The sequence below is a fragment of the Hyperolius riggenbachi genome, chromosome 4 (assembly GCF_040937935.1).
Source record: "Hyperolius riggenbachi isolate aHypRig1 chromosome 4, aHypRig1.pri, whole genome shotgun sequence".
NCBI classification, from domain to species: domain Eukaryota; kingdom Metazoa; phylum Chordata; class Amphibia; order Anura; family Hyperoliidae; genus Hyperolius; species Hyperolius riggenbachi.
The window spans coordinates 24,033,119-24,055,099 of record NC_090649.1 but is presented as its reverse complement, the minus strand read 5'-3'; the positions used below and the strand labels follow the sequence as shown (position 1 = coordinate 24,055,099).

The 21,981-nt window shown below is 47.5% G+C and overlaps 7 non-coding genes across 7 annotated transcripts; 4 read left to right on the top strand and 3 right to left on the bottom strand.

Moving 5' to 3' along the window:
• The first annotated feature begins 839 nt into the window (after positions 1–839).
• On the top strand, positions 840–911 carry TRNAD-GUC (transfer RNA aspartic acid (anticodon GUC)). Its single transcript has one exon. It is a non-coding gene; the product is annotated as a tRNA-Asp (tRNA).
• A 3,614-nt stretch (positions 912–4,525) lies between these two features.
• TRNAD-GUC (transfer RNA aspartic acid (anticodon GUC)) lies at positions 4,526–4,597 on the top strand. Its single transcript has one exon. It is a non-coding gene; the product is annotated as a tRNA-Asp (tRNA).
• Positions 4,598–10,419: 5,822 nt separating this feature from the next.
• TRNAD-GUC (transfer RNA aspartic acid (anticodon GUC)) lies at positions 10,420–10,491 on the top strand. The gene has a single exon. It is a non-coding gene; the product is annotated as a tRNA-Asp (tRNA).
• Positions 10,492–13,394: 2,903 nt separating this feature from the next.
• TRNAD-GUC (transfer RNA aspartic acid (anticodon GUC)) lies at positions 13,395–13,466 on the top strand. Its single transcript has one exon. It is a non-coding gene; the product is annotated as a tRNA-Asp (tRNA).
• A 957-nt stretch (positions 13,467–14,423) lies between these two features.
• Positions 14,424–14,495, bottom strand: TRNAE-UUC (transfer RNA glutamic acid (anticodon UUC)). Its single transcript has one exon. It is a non-coding gene; the product is annotated as a tRNA-Glu (tRNA).
• A 383-nt stretch (positions 14,496–14,878) lies between these two features.
• On the bottom strand, positions 14,879–14,968 carry TRNAY-GUA (transfer RNA tyrosine (anticodon GUA)). Its single transcript is given in 2 exon segments — positions 14,879–14,914; positions 14,932–14,968. It is a non-coding gene; the product is annotated as a tRNA-Tyr (tRNA).
• A 495-nt stretch (positions 14,969–15,463) lies between these two features.
• On the bottom strand, positions 15,464–15,535 carry TRNAE-UUC (transfer RNA glutamic acid (anticodon UUC)). Its single transcript has one exon. It is a non-coding gene; the product is annotated as a tRNA-Glu (tRNA).
• Between the last annotated feature and the right edge of the window lie 6,446 nt (positions 15,536–21,981).

Here is a 21,981-nt window from a genome sequence, read left to right as displayed (position 1 = left end):
CCTGAAGAAGGGCGGCCCTGTACTGCGCCTGCGCAAGCACGCTCTCTTACATGCTCACGCCTGTGCAGTATGGAGACGCACGTCTTTGGGAACACGGCTCCCGAAGACTTCCAAATACCCTTTCGGTGGGGGATTGAAACGGGGGGGTGGGGGCGGTGGAGCCAGCACAGGATAGAGAGCACTGAGAGAGGAGACAGAAGGCTCTATACAACCCAGAGCCTTCCCTCTCCTTAGGGCTCTTTCACACTAGAGGCTGCGGTAGAAAAGGCTGAAAGTCAGCCTTTTGCTTAACGCCAATACATAGCGTTTTCAAAGCCTTTTGAAAGAGTTTTACAGCTCATATGAAAACGTCCTTTTTTTTTTTTCTTCTATAAAAATAAGTGAACAAGTTAGCTGTAAAACGCTTTGAAAACGCTGAAGTTGGCGTTTTCCATTGACTATCATTGAAACGCCAACAGCCAACTTCAGCTGTAAACAGCCCTGAAAAAGCTCCTAGGAGCGTTGAAACGCAACGCTCCAAAACGCTGAGTTAGATGTGAAAGGTAAAATGAAAGTCTATGGACTTTCTTTTACCTAGCAAAACGCCAACTTCGGCCGTGGCGTTAAAACGCCAAAAAATCCCTCTGGTGTGAAAGGGCCCTTAGGTAAGTATTTGCTTCATTTTTAAAAAAATGCGGTTCCCATTCACTTTAAAAGGAAATAAATATGGCATCCTCCATATCTCTTGCTTCAGGTTGTTCTGTGTGTGTGTGCATATAGAGGGGGAGTTTGCCCTTTGCTTCCATGACTCCTCCACATTGCCTTTGGCCTCCTGCCATAGTGTGTCAGTGGCAGCCTTGTCCTCGTTAGTATAGTGGTGAGTATCCCCGCCTGTCACGCGGGAGACCGGGGTTCAATTCCCCGACGGGGAGGATGTTGTTTTTTTTTTCCTCCCGCACTTTCATTAGCTGTGGCTATTGTAAGTGTAAAGCAAGGGGAATATTGAGCTGCCTGGGAAGCAGTGTTGTCCTATGAGACATAATCACCTGTGCATGAAATGTGTTATTGCTGTGGGGAGGCAATGTGTATATTTGGTTCATAGTGTAAAGCCTTGTACACGCTGTAGATAGCAGCGGGGACACAACCAATTCCAGGTACAACAGGTACTTGGCAAATAAATCTGATTGTGAATTAATGTATGGGGCCCGTTTAGGGAGGAGAGAACAAGATGAATGCCCAGAGGGCCGCATTACTAAAACTTCTCCCCTCCTCCCTCTCTCCCAGCAGAGTCGCAAGCAAAAGAAAATAGAGGGTTAAAGAGGACCTGAACTCTTGCACAGGACAGAAGGAAAACCGAGAGAAATACACCCTGTATGTATTCAGTGAGTTTAGGCTGTCTAATTCACCCTCATCTGTGTCTTATCACAAGTGTAATTTAATCTCTCCCCTGTGTCACATGACTGCCTAGGGCAGATAAGCCGGTAAGCCCATTTAAGGCACAGGCTGTAAACAATATGTCAGCTTCCATGAATCAGGAAGTAGAAACTGTGCAGATTTATTTTAGGATTTGTATCAGCTGTAACAAATGTTTTTGTTTAAAGGTTATTATGCTGCTGTGTATGTTTTAGAGCAGAGAGGAGTTCTGAGTTCAGGTCCACTTTAACACTCACCTGCTTGCAGCTTCCTGCGTTGCGTTGGGTCTCCATGGCCACAGGGCGTCACGTGACACGCGTCACATGACACACCGTAAGGTCGAGCCACATCCTGACACCTCCTGACACTGCGTCATATGACACCCTGTTGCCATGAGGATGCGAAGTTGGAATCTGTGATCAGGTGAGTTTTAACTTATCGCACTGTGGGGGGAGGGGTTGGGGCAGGTTCTAGCTTGTCCAGCGCCCTAGTTTGCCCAGTGCTACCATGGAGCATAGTGCCTGCCCACCATGGGCATCTTCCATGTGCAGGGGATATTGACCTGATCCCAGTGCCGGATCATCCACATGGCATCTTGAGCAGGTGCCTAGGGCCTATTGCTTAGGGCCCTTCCCTGCCTGGTACGCATGCATTTAGCTGGTTCTACATGAAGATCAGGGGTGATACAGCCAGCCCCGTACCAATACGCCTTGGACCTGTGCTGGCAGGTGGATACAGGACCAGCAGCATCACCCATCATCATCTTCACATAGATCAGACCATGAAGTGCAAGGGCAAATAGTCAAAGATGTTTTATTCCATCATCATATGCACAAAAATATGACAATTGTTTCGGGGTCTCGGAGGGTCCCCTTCACCAGATATAGTGCAGATCTATATCTGCACTATATCTGATGAAGGGGATCCTCCATGGCCCCGAAACATTTGTCATATTTTTGTGCATATGATGATGGAATAAAACATCTTTGACTATTTGCATCGGTGTGCCAGCCAAACATAGATCTTTGTAACTGGATTGGCGTGGCTTTTTGCATCTAGGCTGTGCACCCGAACATACACGGCAAGGTGTGCCTCTCCAAAAACTTGATATTGCATGAAGTGCATGGGAGGATGGGTGCTATTGCTGCCCAGGACAATGAGTCTTGCTCTATAGTACATGTTTGCAGGCACCGCTGAACACTAATGCGTAGTATTGGCCTGTGGGCTGCCAGTAACATTGTGAAAAGAGATCTCTGGGGACTCCTATAAAGGCTCTGTGGTCCTCATCCCACCTGCAGGCTGTAGTTTGAACACCTCTGAGTATAATGGCTGATTTGTATAACTTTCCTCCTGGATTTCCCTGCTTGACAAGTGTTTCTGATGCCTACAGACCGGTAATCCAGAATCTTGGAACGTTGTGAATTACGTGGGATGCTTTGAATGAATCTATTCTCTTCTGGTTGCTGGCATCTGGAGAATATGGCGGCTCTGTGGACGTCACTCAGGAGCCCTTATGATGTCACCCAGGAGGGATGTCATCATACCGGGACAACGTCTGTGAGTTGAGCAATCTTCTTTCCATAATCTATATTGTACTGAAGCTTTATGTATATTTCTTGGGTCTTGCCTTCATTTTTGGATATTTGTATTCAGACTTCATTTGTTTTGTCATTTTGCAGACTGCACATTAGTGCTTACATTGTGAGTTTGGTGGGCCTATCTTCATATATCATTCATAGACTTGTAGTAGCAATACGTTCCTGCAGTATTTCCAGCTCTACCCCTCTGCTATATTCAGTGACAGCAACCAGGGCTGTGGAGTTTGTTAAAAAAAAAAAAAATTGTCTTGCTGTCTACACAAAATATTTACTGCATCGCCTAAGGCCCGGTTCACATTGGTTCCGCTAAACGGACCGGATCCTGACAGAGGTGAACAGATCCTATGTTAATCGATGAGATCCATTCACATTGCTCCGTTAGAATGGATCCTGCAAGTTTGGGTGGGCTGTGATGCATCCAGAGCGGCGGACTGGTCACATTGGCCACAGGCTAACGGAACAGATCTGATGCCAGTTTTTACACAGATCATTGTTTGGTCTGTCCAGTGTGAACTGGACCAAAGTTTACAGGACACCAGAAGCGAGAGGGATATGAAGTCTGACATATTTATTTTAAAGAGAACCCGAGGTGGGTTTGAAGAATATTATCTGCATACAGAGGCTGGATCTGCCTATACAGCCCAGCCTCTGTTGCTATCCCAAACCCCACTAAGGTCCCCTTGCACTCTGCAATCCCCCATAAATCACAGCCGAGCTGTGAGGCTGTGTTTACATCTGTAGTGTCAGTCTCAGCTGCTCCCCCGCCTCCTGCATAGCTCCGGTCCCTGCCCCCGTCCCTTCCCTCCAATCAGCAGGGAGGGAAGGGATGCAGGCGGGGACCGGAGTTCTGCAGGAGGCGGGGAGAGCAGCAGACTGACACTATAGAGATAAACACAGCCAGCTCTGACAAGCTGTTTATCAGCAGCGTGGCTGTGATTTATGAGGGATTGCAGAGTGCAGGGGGACCTTAGGGGGGTTTGGGATAGCAACAGAGGCTGGGCTGTATTGGCAGATCCAGCCTCTGTATGCAGATAATATTCTTCAAACCCACCTCGGGTTCTCTTTAAGCAATACCAGTTGCCTGGTTATCCTGCTGTTCCTATGCGTCTTATACTTTTAGCCATAGACCCTGAACAAGCATGCAGCAGATCAGGCGTTTCTGACATTGTCAGATCTGGCAAGATTAGCTGCATGCTTGCTTCTGGAGTTATTCAGACACTACTGCAGCCAAATATATCAGCAGGGCTGCCAGGTAACCAGGGCTGTGAAGTTGGTACAAAAATCATCCGACTCCTCAGTTTCTGAAACCACCGACTCCAGGTACCCAAAATTGCTCTGACTCCGACTCCTCGACTTTGACTTCACAGCCCTGCAGGTAACTAGTATTGTTTAAAAGGAAATAAATATGGCAGCCTCCATATCTCTTGCTTCAGGTTGTTCTGTGTGAGCGTATAGAGGGGGAGTTTGCTCTTTGGTTGCATGACTCCTCCACATTGCCCTTGGCCTCCTGCCATAGTGTGTTAGCAGAAGGCTTGTCCTCGTTAGTATAGTGGTGAGTATCCCCGCCTGTCACGCGGGAGACCGGGGTTCAATTCCCCGACGGGGAGGTCTTTATTATTTTTTTTTTTTTTTTACTTCTGCACTTTCACTGGCTGTGGTAAAAAACCCCCCCCCAAAAAAACAACGTTTTTTGTAAAGCAAGGGGAAGAATGAGCTGCATGGGAAGCAGTGTTATCCTATGAGACGTAATCACCTGTGCATGAAATGTATTATTGCTGTGGGGAGGCAATGTGTATATTTGTTTTTTAGTGCCTTGTACACGCTGTAGATGGCAGCCGGGTCACAACCAATTCCAGGTACAACCCCCTTTGAACTTGGCAAATAAATCTGATTCTGAACATGAATTAGGGCCCCTTTAGGGAGGAGAGTACAAGACACGCCCATAGAGCAGGGCCCTGCCCACCATGAGCTTCTTCCATATGATGATAGTGTGCAGGGGATGTTATTAGTCTGGTGATGTAGTTTGCGTCAGGCCTAACTGGAAGTCAGACCCAAAGGCTGTGTTGACCTGGTCTGCTGGATAATACACAGGGCAACTTGGGCAGTAGCCTAGGGTCTACCGTCGTGGCCAAAAGTTTTGAGACTGTCAAAAATATTGGAAATGAGAAAAGTTGGTGCTTAAGTTTTTATAATAGCAATTGGAATATACTCCAGAATGTTATGAAGAGCGTTCAGATGAATTGCATATTCCTTCTTTGCCATGAAAATTAACTGAATCCCAAAAAAACCCCTTTCAGTAATTTCAGTAAATCATTTCAGTAATCGTCTTGTTAACTCAGGTGAGAATGTTGACGAGCACAAGGCTGGAGATCCTTATGTCAGGCTGATTAGGTTAGAATGGCAGACTTGACATGTTAAAAGGAGGGTGATTCTTGAAATTATTGATCTTCCTTTTGTTAACCATGGTGACCAGCAAAGAAATGCATGCAGCCATCATTGCTTTGCATAAAAATGGCTTCACAGGCAAGGATATTGTGGCTACTAAGATTGCACCTAAATCAACAATTTATAGGATCATCAAGAACTTCAAGGAAAGAGGTTCAATTCTTGTTAAGAAGGCTTCAGGGCATCCAAGAAAGTCCAGCAAGCACCAGGATCGTCTCCTAAAGAGGATTCAGCTGCGGGATCGGAGTGCAACCAGTGCAGAGGTTGCTCAGGAATGGCGGCAGCAGGTAGGTGTGAGCGCATCTGCACGCACAGTGAGGCGAAGACCTTTGGAAGATGGCCTGGTGTTAAGGACAGCAAAGAAGCCACTTCTCTCCCAAAAAAACATCAGGGCCAGATTGATTTTCTGCAGAAAGTATGGTGAATGGACTACTTGAGGACTGGGGGAGTGGGCTCACTCACAATTTTGCCAAAAAACACAACCATGAATAAAGAATGGTACCAAAACACCCTCCAACAGCAACTTCTTCCAACAAGCCGGCAACAGTTTGGTGAAGAACCATGTATTTTCCAGCCAGATGGAGCACCGTGTCAAAAGGCAAAAGTGGCTCGGGGACCAAAATGTTGAAATTTTGGGTCCATGGCCTGGAAACTCCTCAGATCTTAATCCCATTGAGAACTTGTGGTCATTCCTCAAGTGGCGGGTGGACAAACAAAAACCAACTAATTCTGAGAAACTCAAAGAAGTGATTATGAAAGAATGGGTTGCTATCAGTCAGGATTTGCCCCAGAAGTTGATTGACAGAATGCCCAGTCGAATTGCAGAGGTTCTGAAAAAGAAGGTCCAACACTGCAAATACTGACTCTTTGCATAAACCCAGGGCCGGATTTGCCATAAGGCACTATAGGCACGTGCCTACAGGCGCATTATAGGACAGGGGCGGGGCTAGACTGTTCCCATTCATGATTAAAAAGAGCGGCAGAGATATCACCAGCCCGCGCGCCCACCTGCAGCGTATGCCGGTTGTCCTGTCTCCTGCAATTGATAGCCGCTCAGAGACTGTCCCCGCCTACCGCTGTATTCCTTTCCGCCTGTAGGGAGTCATAACGCTGCTCTGCACGTCTTCAGGAGGTTCTTTCCTTCAGGTTGCTGCAGGGTAGGCATGGGGGAGCGGCGTGAACGGTCCTCCTGGCTTTGTTTAGTATTGCGCTGTCTCTGGCCGCGGGGATCTTAGGGGAGAGAGTTAGTTCAAAGGCTGTGGAGGGCAGCGGGGCAGAGGAGTGAGCGGAGTTTGTTAACTACAAGAAGCTCCGTCAGCCCCCTCCCTTTTCAAAGTGGGCAGAGTGTACAGTGACAGGCGGCGATGAGGGGGAAGCACATAACGCTGTGACAGGTAGTCTCAGGAGTTTCACTGCACAGCGTGTGGGCTACAGCTCTGCCCCCCTCCTATTGGTGCAGCCTGAGTCCGGGTATTTAGTAGATGACAGTGCTGGCCATGCTCCACTTATTGTACTTTTCACAGCCAGCTTTTCAGTTACACAGAAGTGTTGCCTTGTACAGAGAGCTCTGCAGCCAGCTACATTGATAAGTAAGTGAACCATTGCTAATGCAGAGACTTGGGACCCTAATTGATCCTCCCCCCTCCTTTTCCTAGCAGAGACTATAATACCCCCCCCCCCCCCCACAACTGTGTCCCCTGTTCAGGCAATCCTGTCATGCTGCCCAGTTTCTCCGTAGAGTGAAACCTCAGCTCTGTCCAGCTGTCACCTGACCTGATCAGATGTATTTGCTGCTCTGATCAGGTCAGGTGACAGATGGTCAGTGCTGTAGTGTCCTCCTAGGAAACACTGATGGAAGCCAGGTCATAGGTGTCAAATAGGGAGGGGAACCATTTGAAAGACTAAAGGGAAGCATAATAAGATTGCCTTAGCAAGGGACACGGTTCAGAAAAGTGGGGAGATCAGTTAGGGTTAAAGTGTACCAGAGATGTAAGAAAATAAGAGTTTTATACATACCTGGGTCTTCCTCCAGTTCCTCTGCGCAGATCACTCCCTCACCATCTTCTTTTGTCTCCTCATTTCCTCGGTAAAAGCCCCGGTAGCTTGGTCAGTCAGGGCATACTGCATATGCGTGGCCCAGCCGCCTGCGTGCGCCCCACTGTGCTCCCGCTGCACTGGGCCGCCTGGCCCTGACTTGCCAAGTGAATGAGGCTTCTACCAAGCAAACAAGGAGGCGGAGGGAGCGATCTGCGTGGACAGGCTGGAGGGAGACCCAGGTATGTATAAAACTTTTATTTTCTTATATATCAGGTACACTTTAAGGACTCATGAGGCATCTGTAAGCTCATTCCTTTAATCCTTAGCGCAACATCACTTGGGTATACCTGAACAGTGTGCTGTTTCTATGGAGTGGGGAGGATGCACAATAAAGAAGCTTCCCACTGGCTGGGAGGAGGGAAATAATGCACCAGCGTACTTCCTGACTGTCAATACAATCAACCAATTACTGTCTGCCGGACACTAGAATCGACCGATCACTACCGGCTGGACGCTAGAATCGACCGATCACTACCGGCCTGACGCTAGAATCGACCGATCACTACCGGCCTGACGCTAGAATCGACCGATCACTACCGGCCTGACGCTAGAATCGACCGATCACTACCGGCCTGACGCTAGAATCGACCGATCACTACCGGCCTGACGCTAGAATCGACCGATCACTACCGGCCTGACGCTAGAATCGACCGATCACTACCGGCCTGACGCTAGAATCGACCGATCACTACCGGCCGGACACTAGAATCGACCGATCACTACCGGCCGGACGCTAGAATCGACCGATCACTACCGGCCTGACGCTAGAATCGACCGATCACTACCGGCCTGACGCTAGAATCGACCGATCACTACCGGCCTGACGCTAGAATCGACCGATCACTACCGGCCTGCCGCTAGAATCGACCGATCACTACCGGCCTGCCGCTAGAATCGACCGATCACTACCGGCCTGCCGCTAGAATCGACCGATCACTACCGGCCTGCCGCTAGAATCGACCGATCACTACCGGCCTGCCGCTAGAATCGACCGATCACTACCGGCCTGACGCTAGAATCGAGGGGATATTGTACTGCACCGGCTGAGCGCTTTATAGCACTCTATACTGGCACTATACAGGCCATGGAGTCTGATCAGAGTGCAGCTGATTTTGATTGGGCTCACTTTTAACCTGCAGATTAATTGCAATCAAATTTGCATCAACTCACCATCCATATTGCCTACCACCACCTTCCTGTCACTAGAATCTATAAATCACAAACATTTACTTATTAGTACCTGCCTGTAATTAGAAATTACCTTTCACAATTTTTGTGTTGTTAGTATTACTTCCTTGTGATTTGTATTATCTGCTTGTTGTCGGTAATGTTTGGTAAAAATCTGCATGTCACTGGCAATATCTATATTACTTTATGTAAGGGGGCTTGACTTGGGGTGTGGTCTGTGTAGGTGGGAGGGGCTTAGGGCGCCAGAACTTCTGTGCCTATAGGCTCCTGAGCTGTAAATACGGCTGTAATTGTCAATAAAAGCTTTTGAAACATATGAAGTTCTTACAATTATATTTCAGTACATCACATAAACAACTGAAACAAAGATCTAAAAGCAGTTTAGCAGCAAACTTTGTGAAAACTAATATTTTTGACAGTCTCAAAACTTTTGGCCAGGACTGTATTGCTTAGGGCCCTTCCCTGCCTGGTACTCATGCATTTAGCCGGTTGTACTTGAAGATCAGGGGTAGGGCTGAACAATTTATTGGTTTTAAACTGAAATCACGATTTGCGGCAAGACAATCGCGTGATTATCAAAGCTGCGGTCTTCCCAGTGCTGCCACTGGTACCTGCTCGGCTCCCGGCCCCCTCCTTTAGTAAGTCCCAATGCCCTCTTGCTGCATTGCCCTCCGATAAGCTGCTGTGAAGTGGCAGCGAGATTTGCCCAGTAAGGGCGGCCGCTAGAAATAATGTCACTTCCTGTTGCAGGCCCGCTGTTATTGAGCAACACTAGTTGCCTCTTCACAGCAGCTCACTGCACATCAAGGTGGCAAAGGGGATCAGGACCTTCTGGAGGAGGGGACCAGGAATCCAAGCTGGTACCAGTGGCAGCAAGGGGGGGGGGAACTAGAGGGGGATCTACCTACATACACTATGCTTGAAATATAAGACCTCCCCCTAATATAAGACCTAGTAGCAGACCTGCTCCCCGCCCGCTCCCTTTAACTTTCCCTGCTCTCGTTCCTGGCCCCCTCCTTAAAGTCCGGAACCCTCTGTTGATTATGCCTGGAATAATGCACACCGCAGATTAGCAGTGACTTGCAGTGAAAGCAGCTACGGTAGCTACCAGCAACAGCACCACCCTGTACAGGAAATGACCTGTTTACTTCCTGTCGGCGCTATTACTGCATACATTACCGTAGCTGGTTTCACCGCTAAACGGGGGTCCCTTCACCCCCAAACCCACCCCCGCAAACCTTGGTCGCAAGCTTGGTCGTGAATTTTTTTCTTCCTGGAGGCAGGGCTAACGGCTGCAGCCCTGCCTCCAGTCGCGTCTATCAGCGGCACATCGCCGCCTCTCCCCCGCCCCTCTCAGTGAAGGAAGACAGAGGGGCGGGGGAGAGGTGGAGGTACGCGCTGACAGACGCGCGTGGTTCAGGGCTGCGGCAGTTAGCCCTGCCCCAATGCGGAAGCGCTCCCCGGCTGTACGGAGGGGATTTGGGGGATCGGGGACCCCCGTTAAGCTGCGGGATAGCGGCGTTTTAGCAGGGGCACACATGCCCCTGCTATCTGAGGTCTGAAGCGAGATTTATTCTCGCTTCAGACTCTATTTCAGGTTGTTCTGTGTGAATGTATAGAGGGGGTGTTTGCACTTTGCTTGCATGACTCCTCCACATTGCCCTTGGCCTCATGCCATAGTGTGTTAGCAGAAGGCTTGTCCTCGTTAGTATAGTGGTGAGTATCCCCGCCTGTCACGCGGGAGACCGGGGTTCAATTCCCCGACGGGGAGGTCTTTATTTTTTTTTTTTTCCCGTATTTTCATTTAGTTGTGATTTAAAAAAAAAATGAGAAAAAAAAAAACCTTTTCGCAATATAGTAAGTGTAAAACAAGGGGAAGAATGAGCTGAGTGGGAAGCAGTGTTGTCCTATGAGAGGGAATCACCTGTGCATGAAATGTATTGTTGTGGGGAGGCAATGTGTATATTTGGTTCATAGTGTAAAGTCTTGTACACACTGTAGATGGCGGCCGGGGAGAGGTGCCATCTGCTGGGAATCTATGCTTTGCATGGCTGAGGAGCAGATGGTGATAGAGCTTTGTATGTGTTGGGTCAGTATAGCTCTGTAAAATGTATACACAGTGCAGGAACACTGTGCACTCCGGTGGGTTTGGATTTGTCAGGGATACTGAGATGATTTGCATAGTCAGCAGTGATGTATTGTGGAAGGTCTTTCTTGCTCACCTAGGAGTCAATTCATAAAGTTTCTTGAAGTTCTTCTACTCTGAGGCTATTAAATAGAATGTTAAGAAAGGTAGCCATACACTGGTCGATTTGCCATCAGATTCGACCAACTGACAAATCTGATCAGAGAGGGATCGTATGGCTACCTTTACGGCAAACAGATTGTGAACAGATTTCAGCCTGAAACCGTTCACAATCTGTTGTGGTGGTGGTGGTGCTGCTGCCGCCGCTCCCCCCGCCCGCATACATTACCTGCTCCGCCGGCGCGACTCCAGTCCCCAGGTCACCGCTGCTCCGTCTCCGCTCTGGTCTCCGGCCCCGGCATGCTTTACTTCTTCCTGCCCGGCAGGATGTTTAAACAGTAGAGCGCCCTCTACTGTTTAAACTTCCTGCCAAGCAGGAGGAACTGAAGCATGCCGGAGACCAGAGCGGAGAAGAAGCAGCGGTGACAGCGGGGGCAGTCGGGCCGGCGGAGCAGGTAATGTATGCGGCTCTATTGCGTCGGTCGTCGGGTACTCGAACGCCGCTAGCGACGCGCTCCCTACCCGCGGGTGATCGACGCTAATTTTCCACACGGAGCGATCGACAGGATCGAAATTCGGCGTGTAGCGCGAACGATTGGCAGCAGATTCGATCCCAGTGATCGAATCTGCTGTCGAAACGGCGGCGAATCGGGCCAGTGTATGGCTAGCTTAATAGACAGATTCAGAGCAGATTCAGGGCAAGCAGAGGCAGTATAACAAAATATGTACATGTAAAGTTTGACTTTTGCCTGCATAACTCCTTGATTGATTAACAGCTATGTCAGAATTGTATCTGCGATGGTATACAGCTCTAAGCAGTTACTGTACGGACACCTGCCATAAGACACATATGAAGCTCATGCATGTGTGTTAGCGCTGACGCGGGGAGATCTGTAAAGCAGAAAGCAATGGTGGATTTGTGACGGGAGTGGGGACGGCAATGCAGGCGTCTCTGGCTACCTTCCGTCTCCTTCTCCCGGTGATTGCAGAGCTGGTCGAGCGATGTCAATACATTAATGGCTGCTTCTTCTACCTCACGCTCAAACTGTAGCCACACAGGTTGAACATATGGCCACCTGTCAGTGGGCACATATAAAACTGGCCACCAATGTGCAAATAGCTGAAATTATGGAGCTACCTGGGTTTGGGGAGGGGGTTGTCTTTTTTTTGTAGAAATGTGTGGTCTGAGGCTTGGGAGGGAGATGGAGCTTTATGTAGGTTTACACCGTGATGTAAGCTTGTTGTCAAGGTGGTGATTGTTGTGGGAAACAAAAGCTTTCTTTCTTAAAACTGAAGTGAGAAGAGTATGGAGGCTGCCATATTTATTTCCTTTTAACCAATACCACTTGCCTGGCAGCCCTGCTGATCTATTTGGCTGCAGTCAGCTGCTGTGATATTAGGTGTGATTATACTGCATAGTATGTGAGAACAGTCGCACTGAGCATGCATGGGATTTCGGAGGAGAGGGGAAGGGAGTGGAGTTTTCACAGGCTGAGGGGTGGAGATGCACAGTTGATTACCTGTGTAAAGATTATGGTGCTCTCATTGTATCTCGGGAAGAAATAATCATGTACTGTTGAAGCTGTTTGTAGCTAGATTTACTGCGTAAACCATCTAAACTTTAGATAAGAAATAATAAAGACAAGTTATTTGTTATAGATAGTTTTTCGCCTCGGATCCGCTTTAAAAGGAAATAAATATGGTAGCCTGCATGCACCTCTCATTTCAGTTGTCCTTTTAAAACAGAAAGTATTTGCGATAATTCAGGTTGGAGTGAGCTCTGAGATGTCTCCCAGTGCATCGCTGCTGAATATATGCAAATTAACCATTGTTGTCCCTGATAGCTAAACACACCTCCAGATCCGCTGGAATGCAATGATGTGTCAGCTTGTTAATATTAGAGCCACAGGGGCTGACACATCATTGCATTCCAGCGTATCTGGAGGCGTGTTTAGCTTTCAGGGACAACAATGGATAATTAGCATATATTCAGCAGTGATGCACTGGGAGTCATCTTGGAGCTCACTCCAACCTGAATTATCGCAAATACTTTGTTTTAACCCCTTCCCGATAGCCTAACGCCTAATTGCGTACCTTTTTTTTTGACTGGGGGGGGGGGGGGGGGGGGGTCTTGGAAAGCAAAAAATTCACAGTACAGTTGAAACGTAGCCTTACGCATGTATGAAAAGCTTTGTGATCTTGGAAAAAAAAATATTGCATGCAGGTAAATGACAGAGCATGAGATTTTGAATAAACATGTCTGTGAATGAAAGCCATGCGTTGCAAGGGGAGTTTAGAGCTGTGCTCTTCACAGCTAGCACTGTATGTTGCAGTGTGTACAGCATGATTTCTGTTACAATCATGTTGAGTATTTGGTATGGTCTAGTGTATCACTGTGGATGGGTATATAGCAGCTGCAGTCAGTGTACTCCTCGTTAGTATAGTGGTGAGTATCCCCGCCTGTCACGCGGGAGACCGGGGTTCAATTCCCCGACGGGGAGTGATTATCTTTTATTCTCAAAGTTCATGCTGAACAGTTGTTTTTTAGTTTTCAGAGTGGACTGTAATATGGGCATTATTATTTTAAATAAAATCTTGGTACTTGTGTATTATCCCGTCTAGCAGGACAGCTCATCCGTTAGACAGGGTTAAAAAGTCTGCACTGTGTTTCTTTAGCAGCTGATTCATCACAGATCAGCTGCTCTGTTCTGCACGCCTAATGACTTAAGGAGCTGAAAGTAGAGGGTGTCCGTGAATTTCTATCACATCTTAATTAGCCACTTAGCGAGAAAGCAGTTCCTTTGACACGAAGGCTCTGAAGTCTGTCCTCCTCCCTCCTCTCAATGGGCTTCAGTAAACAATGGGCCCCAATGTTGCCACATTACCATTCTTCTGTCAGATGGCTTTTTGATCCTTTTTTTTCCCCCCCACACTGAGAACTGAGAACACCAAAACGCCAAATCCCCCTCAAACGACGGAGACATGAAAGCGCCCGGGCCGCCCCGCTGTCATGAGGAAAGCTGTGTTATTAGCCCGTCTAGCAGAATGGCTGGGCAGTAACTTCGGGAGTGGCTAAAACACCGCTCCCTGAGGAAAGCTGTGGGGAAGGGAGCAGCAGCTGATCTGTGGTGAATCAGCTGATCTGTGGTGAATCAGCTGATCAGGTAACAGAGTGCAGACTTTTTCAGCCTGTCTAGCTGTCGAGCCATTCTGCTAGACGGCATAATACACAAGTACCTAAATCTTAACTGTACAGTTTAGAAACCAAATTGCAGAACAAGAAAAATATTACTAATGGCAATATTACTTTGACTTACAGATGTGAGTGTAAAAAAAAAAAGTCTGAACTTCACTTATTTTTAGTCTTTTTACATTCACAGCCAATGAAGGAGGCTTTGAAGATTTGTTTACTGTAAAATAAACTTGTGTATGGTGTTATTTCTAAGAAAAGAGAGTCATTCCCATACCGGGAGTCGAACCCGGGCCGCCTGGGTGAAAACCAGGAATCCTAACCGCTAGACCATATGGGAGACATGAGTGTGCATCAAAGAAGGCACAAGCCAGACGTCACACGCACATGTACATTCGAACACTCCATAATTACCAGGCACAGAAAAACTGAGCCTTCCTCTAGCATGGAGCTGTATGCAGATACAGGGTGAAGACTAGGAGGACAAAGTCTCAGGTCATGGTCTGCCAAACTTGCACTTGTTTTACCAACAATGGTAGAATAACCAGAGCTATCCTAAAAGTACTCAAGCGCATGTGCTGATATTGCAAAAATAAATAGCAATAGTGCTAAGCACATCTTTCCATTACAGGAGGACAAAAAAAATAAAAATAATACTAATAATTGAATCAGGATGTCAAGTAACAAATCCCAGCAGTATTACTCAGGAATTGAGGAAAAACATCCTTCGAACCGGAATCGAACCAGTGACCTAAGGATCTCTGTTAGATGTTCCTCTACAGTCCTCCGCTCTACCATCTGAGCTATCGAAGGATTTCTGCAAGTGAAGTTTGCAGTGAGCTAATTAGATTGCTTTAGTGCCTGATGCACTGTGAGTGCCTGGTAAAAGTTATACACATGCTGGGTTAAATGCAGCTATTAGGAGCTGAACCTTGCCCCCAGCACATATTTCTGCTCCTTACTCCACCAACTGGATGCCAAACATTCCTCTCTCCCCCTCCCCCCTAATTATGCTGTCTAAACAGCGCTGTGCCCTGGACTGTCACCTGAGGAATTAACTCTTGAGCCCTGCGGGCCTGTACTTGTGCATAATGTATAAGGCTAAAAAGGGCTGAGCTGGTAAGAGGGCTATGGTTAAAAAAAACAAAACACAAAAAATATTTTGACAAGAAGTACTCCGCCAATCCATCTCCCTTTAAGTCACTCAGTCAACATAACCATCCTATTGTGCCATATAAAGTAGTTGTAATAATAATAATAAACAGTTATATTAATGATAAAATGGTCTTGTAAAAATAAAAGCAATTGTTCCCATACCGGGAGTCGAACCCGGGCCGCCTGGGTGAAAACCAGGAATCCTAACCGCTAGACCATATGGGAGACACGAGTTCAGCAGAAACGTCTAGAGGCGATTGTCACAGGGAGATGTGTGGAAGTATCATGTACACACTGGAAGATTGTCATTGTGTGAAACAGATGCTATCTAGTGCAATCAATAGACTTCCACCATCAACATCACAGAATGTACAGGCTTCTCAGACCTTCAGAGTTTGGAAAGGAAGCCTTTTGTTCAGCTCCTGTTCTCATTCATCCTGATGTCAAAAGTTCCTTTGTTATGGAGGTTGATGCTTCTGAGCCTGGCATGGGGGAGGTTCTCTCTCAGTACTCTGGTCTGCAGCTAGTGGGTCATTTTACAATTGCCAATTCCAAATACGCATTGAACAGATCTCTCCATGGACTTTGTAGTTGACTTACCACCTTTTAAAGGTACTACTGTCACTTGGGAAGTGGTAGACCATTTAACAATAACATTTCCATAGCGCTTTTCTCCCATTGACTCAAAGCACTTAGGCTCTCTCAGATTCAGTAGTTGGAAGTAGGATGAAGTATTCACACAACAAGTTATATTTCTGCAAATGCCAAACTGAACAGGTGGGTTTTCAGTCTGCATTTAAACATGTCCTGAGATGGAGCTGTCCTGATCTGCTGAGGTAATGATTTCCATAATGTAGGGGCAGCATGACAGAAGGCTCTGTGACCAAAAGTTTCCAGGTGGACTCTGGGTATGACTAGATTATTAGATCCAGTGGATCTGAGTTTGCAGGGATTGCTATGCAGTTGTAATATTTCTTTCATGTATCCAGGGCCCAGATTATGTAGTGATTTAAATGTCAGTAGGCCGTTCTTGAATAGGACCCTTCATTTTATAGGTAGCCAGTGAAGGGTGTTCAGGGCTGGTGTTGTGTAGGGATGTCGCTAACGCATGGATTTTTGTTTGCAAACCGCGAACGCCAACTTGCAAAAAAGTTTGCGAATCATGCGAACTGCAATAGACTTCAATGGGCAGGAGAACTTTCAAAACTACAAGCACTAATTCTGGCCACAAAAGTGATGGAAAAGATGTTTCAAGTGGTCTAACACATGGCGGGGTTGGATACACGCCAAAAGTCCCGGGGAAAATTACGGATTTGACGCAGAGCAGGGTTATAATGCCTAAAGGGCAGAAAGCACATTGCATTCCTAAATTGGAGGCCTAAAGTGCTTGAAAACTGTGTGTGTGTATTCATCAATCAGGTAGTGTAATTAGTGTACTACTTCACACTGACAGACCAACCTCACTGTGTAACGCAGCTGTTTGAGTAGTGATGACCGTGCTGGACTGGTGCGCACCATAGCGAGAGTGCAGGCGATGGTGGTTTTCAAGCCCATATGGTCAGGCTGAGGTAGCTCAATGACAGAACAACAGTGACTGAGTGTCATGCTGATCGAATTTGGTCTGTCCACAATGAAGCAACGACCTTATTATCTTAGGTCAGGTGTGCCCCCCAACACACTCATATAGCCGGTCATTGCTTCATTGTGATACGCAAGCCCCTTCACCGCGGCAAGGTAACAATCGCAATGGGGAATTGACACATGTACATGCCTTTTTGTTTTGTTGTTGCAGCCGCAGTGCAGCCAGAAAAATTAGGCAGGCATGTACACGCACCATAAAAATTATTATAGCGGCCACTGCTAGCAGCGGCCTTAAAAATTCAGGGATCCACCTGAAGTCCTGGACCCTGTTGTTGGTGGCGGAGAAGGCAGTCAAGCGGCCTGCAGGCAGAGATGCTGTGTGAGGACCGACTTAGTCTTGGTGCAGGCCTGACTGTGCTTTGCAGACTAGGCATCCGTGGTCAGATGGACCCTTGACCCACCGCTGTGTGCCAGAGATGACACCACTTGCCTTTCAACATCACGGTACAGTTTGGGTATCGCCTTTTTTGTGCAAAAAATGCGGCCTGGTATCTTCCACTGCGGTGTGTGGCTTTGCTTTTGTGTGCTGCTTTTCCTCAGGTTGTCATCCCATTGCAGTTTGTGCTTTTTCATCATGTGCCTTTTGTAAGGTAGTTGTCCCTACGTGGGTCTTGGTCTTTCCACGGCTCCATTTTTGGTGGCAGAGAGTACAGATGGCATTGCTTTCATCTGAGGCAGACACACAAAAACATTTCCACACCGCTGAGCCCTGGGATGATGGCACTTTGGTAATGGCTGCCGACGGAGTGTTAAGTGGGGTACCAGCATCAGAGCAGGACGAGGAAGATATGTCACGCTTCCGTGAGGAAGATGAGGTGTTCTGTTTTAAATAGTCAACTACGTCCTGACAATATTGGGGGTTGATGGCACGTGCCTTCTTCTGAACACTGTACTTTGGCCGAGGGCCGCATGAAATGACGACAGCACGACCTCGAACAGACCTGCCTGGTGGTCTGCCTCTGGCTTTGCCTCTGCCTGTTGTTTTGTCCATATTGGGGGGATGAAGTGAAAGGTATTCACTGACTTGACTAATGTGCAGTCACACAGGTGCAGTGAAAGGTATACACTGACTGCTGGTATAACAATGTGCAGTCACACAGGTGTAGTGAAAATGGATGCACTGTCTACTAGTATATAAAACAGCATGCGGTCACACAGATGCAGTGAAATGTATGCAATGACTGCTATATAAAACAGCATGCGGTCACACTGATGCAGTGACTGGTATTATAATACAATGTGCAGCAGTCACACTAGGCACTGAATGTGGTGGGCCTGGCACAGTATAGCAATTAGCAAGGGCCAGCTGCGATAGACAGAGACAGGGCTGTATATGCAGTGTCAGTGGGCCATAAAAAAAAAAAAACATCACAAGAACATTCACTCTCAAAAGAGCTGTTTTGGTGGTGCTTTTCAGCAACAAATATCAGCAAGGAGCAAGCTAACAAGAGCCTAACTAAGCTTTCCCTATCTCTGCAGCAACCTCTCTCCCTTCTCTCACTAATACAGCAGCACACAGAGTGAGAACATGGCCGACGCTGCTGCCTTTTATATAAGGGGGGGCTCCAGGAGGGAGTGCAGCCTAATTGGCTGCCATGTGTCTGCTGACTGTGATGTAGAGGGTCTAAGTTTAGCCCAATGATGTAGTATAGGGGGCGGGTCGAACTTACATAAGGTTTGCGATGTGATGCAGACGCGCGTTCGTGCAAATAAGTTTGCGTGCGAACCATTCGGGACATCTCTAGTTATGTGGCAGTGACATGGTTGGTTAACAGTCTGGCAGCAGTATTCTGTATCAGCTGTAGGCGGTACAAGTCCTTTTTTGGAAGGCCAGTGTAGAGCATTGTAGTAGTCCAGTCGGGATGTAATGAAGGCATGAACTAAGGTTGGCAGATCTTCTGGGGGTTGAGGTGCTTGATTTTTGGGATGTTCTTCAGGTGAAAATAGGATGACTTCACCACAGCAGAGATGTGAGTTCTGAAATTTAAATCCCCATCAATTAGAACTCCCAGACACCAGCTCAAAGCTGTGTAGATTGGTGCCTCCTATTCCCAGTGGTGAAGACTGCAAGTTAAGTTGTTGTCATGAGCTGCCCTCCGATCAGAAGGACTTACGTTTTATTTGCATTTAGCCTCAGCCAGTTGTCACTCATCCATTGCTGTGGTTTGCCTAAGCAGGCTTTTATAGTTGGAGTTGGGACTTCCACACCAGGCTTGAAGGAAAGATATAGTTGGGTGTCGTTAGCATAGCAGTGGTATGTCAGGCCGTGTTTTTGGATTAGTTTTACAAGCGGTAACATGTAAATTGTGAAAAGCAGGGGAGAAAGGATTGAGCCATGGAGCACCCCATACTTAAAGAGGAACTCCAGTGAAAATAATGTAATAAAAAAAGTGCTTCATTTTTACAATAATTATGTATAAATGATTTAGTCAGTGTTTGCCCATTGTTAAAGCTTTTCTCTCCCTGCTTTACGTTCTGACATTTATCACATGGTGACTTTTTTACTGCTGGCATTTATTGCACCAAAAGTAATTCAGTCATTCTTAGCAAAACCCATGGAGCATATGAACAGTCAAGAAAAGCCATAAATGTCACCATTCTGAAAACTAGAGACCCAGGCCTACTCCACTATATATATTTTGTAACATTTGTACTCATGCAGTTTTGCTGAAATGGCACCATAACTTTGAAAAATACATTTTTTTTTTTACAGTTTTGTTTTCACTTTGACATAAAAGAAAATTGAATGCCTCAGCTCTCAAACACCCCAAATTCTATTATCTTGCTTGTCATGATTAAAATTATACCCTATATACACAATCAGATATCTGATCCACTGACCACAAGGCTTTTTCCTGTTCATGCTTCTTCATTTGCTTTAAAATCCCCATGAGTGAAGCAGTTCTGCTAAGAGTGGCCACATCTGTTTCTTCATATACAGGAGATTAGTGTTTACAGGATATCTGCTTTTCTACAGCAGTATACATTAACTGGTTCTCGTTCCACGGTCTTTACACCTTAACCACTTGCCGACCGCCCATAGCAAAGTGGCACGCCCAGGATCGCGTAATGCCTATTGGCAGTGGCTCCTGGGACACTAGCTGGCCGGGGATCGCGCACTGGGATGCGCGCGCATCCGCCGGCAATAGGCTCCGCCCACCCGTGATGTCAACCCGACGGCCGTTCGAAAGCGTCGGCGGGTTGTTAACCCCCGATCTACCGCATGTAAAGCGTATAATACGCTTTGTAATGTATACAAAGTGTATTATACAGGCTGCCTCCGGCCCTGGTGGTCCCAGTGATCGAGGGACCACCAGGGCAGGAGGCAGCCCTCCTGGTAAGCACACAAACACACTGATCTGCCCACCCCCCAGACCCCTGTTTTCACCCAATCCCCTCCCTACTCACCCATCAATCACTCCCTGTCACTATCTGTCAACACTATTTTGTAGAGTAGGTCCTAAACTGCCCCCTGGGGGTCCTGATCACCCCCACACCCTCAGATCCTCCCCAGATCCCCCCCCCCCCCCCCCCGTGCACTGTATACATCTATTCCCTGTAATCACCCACTGATCACCTGTCAATCACCCATCTATCAACCCCTGTCACCACCTGTCACTGCCACCCATCAAATTAGACCCTAACCTGCCCCTTGTGGCCACCTGATCACCCGCCCACACCCTCAGATTGCCTGCAGACCAGTGATCACCAGTGATCACCCATCAATTACCCCGTCACCACCTGTCACTGCTACCCATCAGATCAGACCCTAATCTGCGCATTGTGGGCACCCAATCACCAGCCCACACCCTCAAATAGCCCCCCAGACCCCCTTTGATCAACTCGCCAGTGCATTGCTTGCATATATTTTCCCCTGTAATCACCCGCTGATCACCCATCAATCACCCCCTGTCACCACCTCTCACTGCTACCCATCATACCCATCATATCAGACCCTCATCTGCCCCTTGCGGGCACCCAATGACCCGCCCACTCCCTCAGATCGCCCTCAAACACCCCCCCCCCCTCCCATCACCTCCACAGTGCATTGCTTGCATCTATTCCCCCCTCTATTCACACCCTGAGACACCCATCAATCACCACCTGTCACCCCCTAGCACACCTACCCATCAGATCAGGCCCTAATTTGCTCTGTGTGGCCTCCTGATCACTCGGCCAAACCCTCAGATCCCCCTCAGAGCCCCTTCCGATCACCTCCCCAGTGCATTGATTGCATTTATTCTTCCCTCTAATCACCCCCTAAGACACCCATCAATCACCACCTGTCACCCCCTAGCACTCCTATCCATCAGATCAGGCCCTAATCTGCCCCCTGCGGGCTTCTGATCACCCGGCCAAACCCTCACCCGCCCCACCGTAATGACAGAATTTTTTGTTTCTGATCACTGCTGGTACGACTTAATTGTGGCTGCGACCAACCGTTATGCCACACAATACGCAACCACCAATCCAAGAAGCTACTACGCCCAGCCTTTTCGGTGGAAGCCACGCCAAAGTTTCCGAACGTAACATTTTTTGGGGCCTTCTCCTTAACATGGGTCTAGTCAAAAAGAATTTATTGCGGTCTTATTGGTCTACGCACCCAATACATCACATGCCCATGTTCTCTGCTGCCATGTCCAGGTCACTGTTTGAGAACATCCTGCACTTCAGTGCTAATACAACCTTCCATCTAAGAGGCCACCCTGCTTATGACCGGTTCCAAAAAATTCAGCCCCTCAATAGACCACCTGTCATCAAAATTGCTTTCCAGACTACTCCTCACAGTTTTGGGCCCCTAAAATGCCAGGGCAGTATAGGAACCCCACAAGTTACGCCATTTTAGAAGGACACCCCAAGGTATTCCGTTAAATGTATGATGAGTTCATAGAAGATTTTATTTTTTGTCAAGTTAGCGGAAATTGGTTTTTATTGCTTTTTTTTTTTTTCCCACAAAGTGTCATTTTCCACTAACTTGTGACAAAAAATAAAATCTTCTATGAACTCACCATACACCTAACGGAATACCT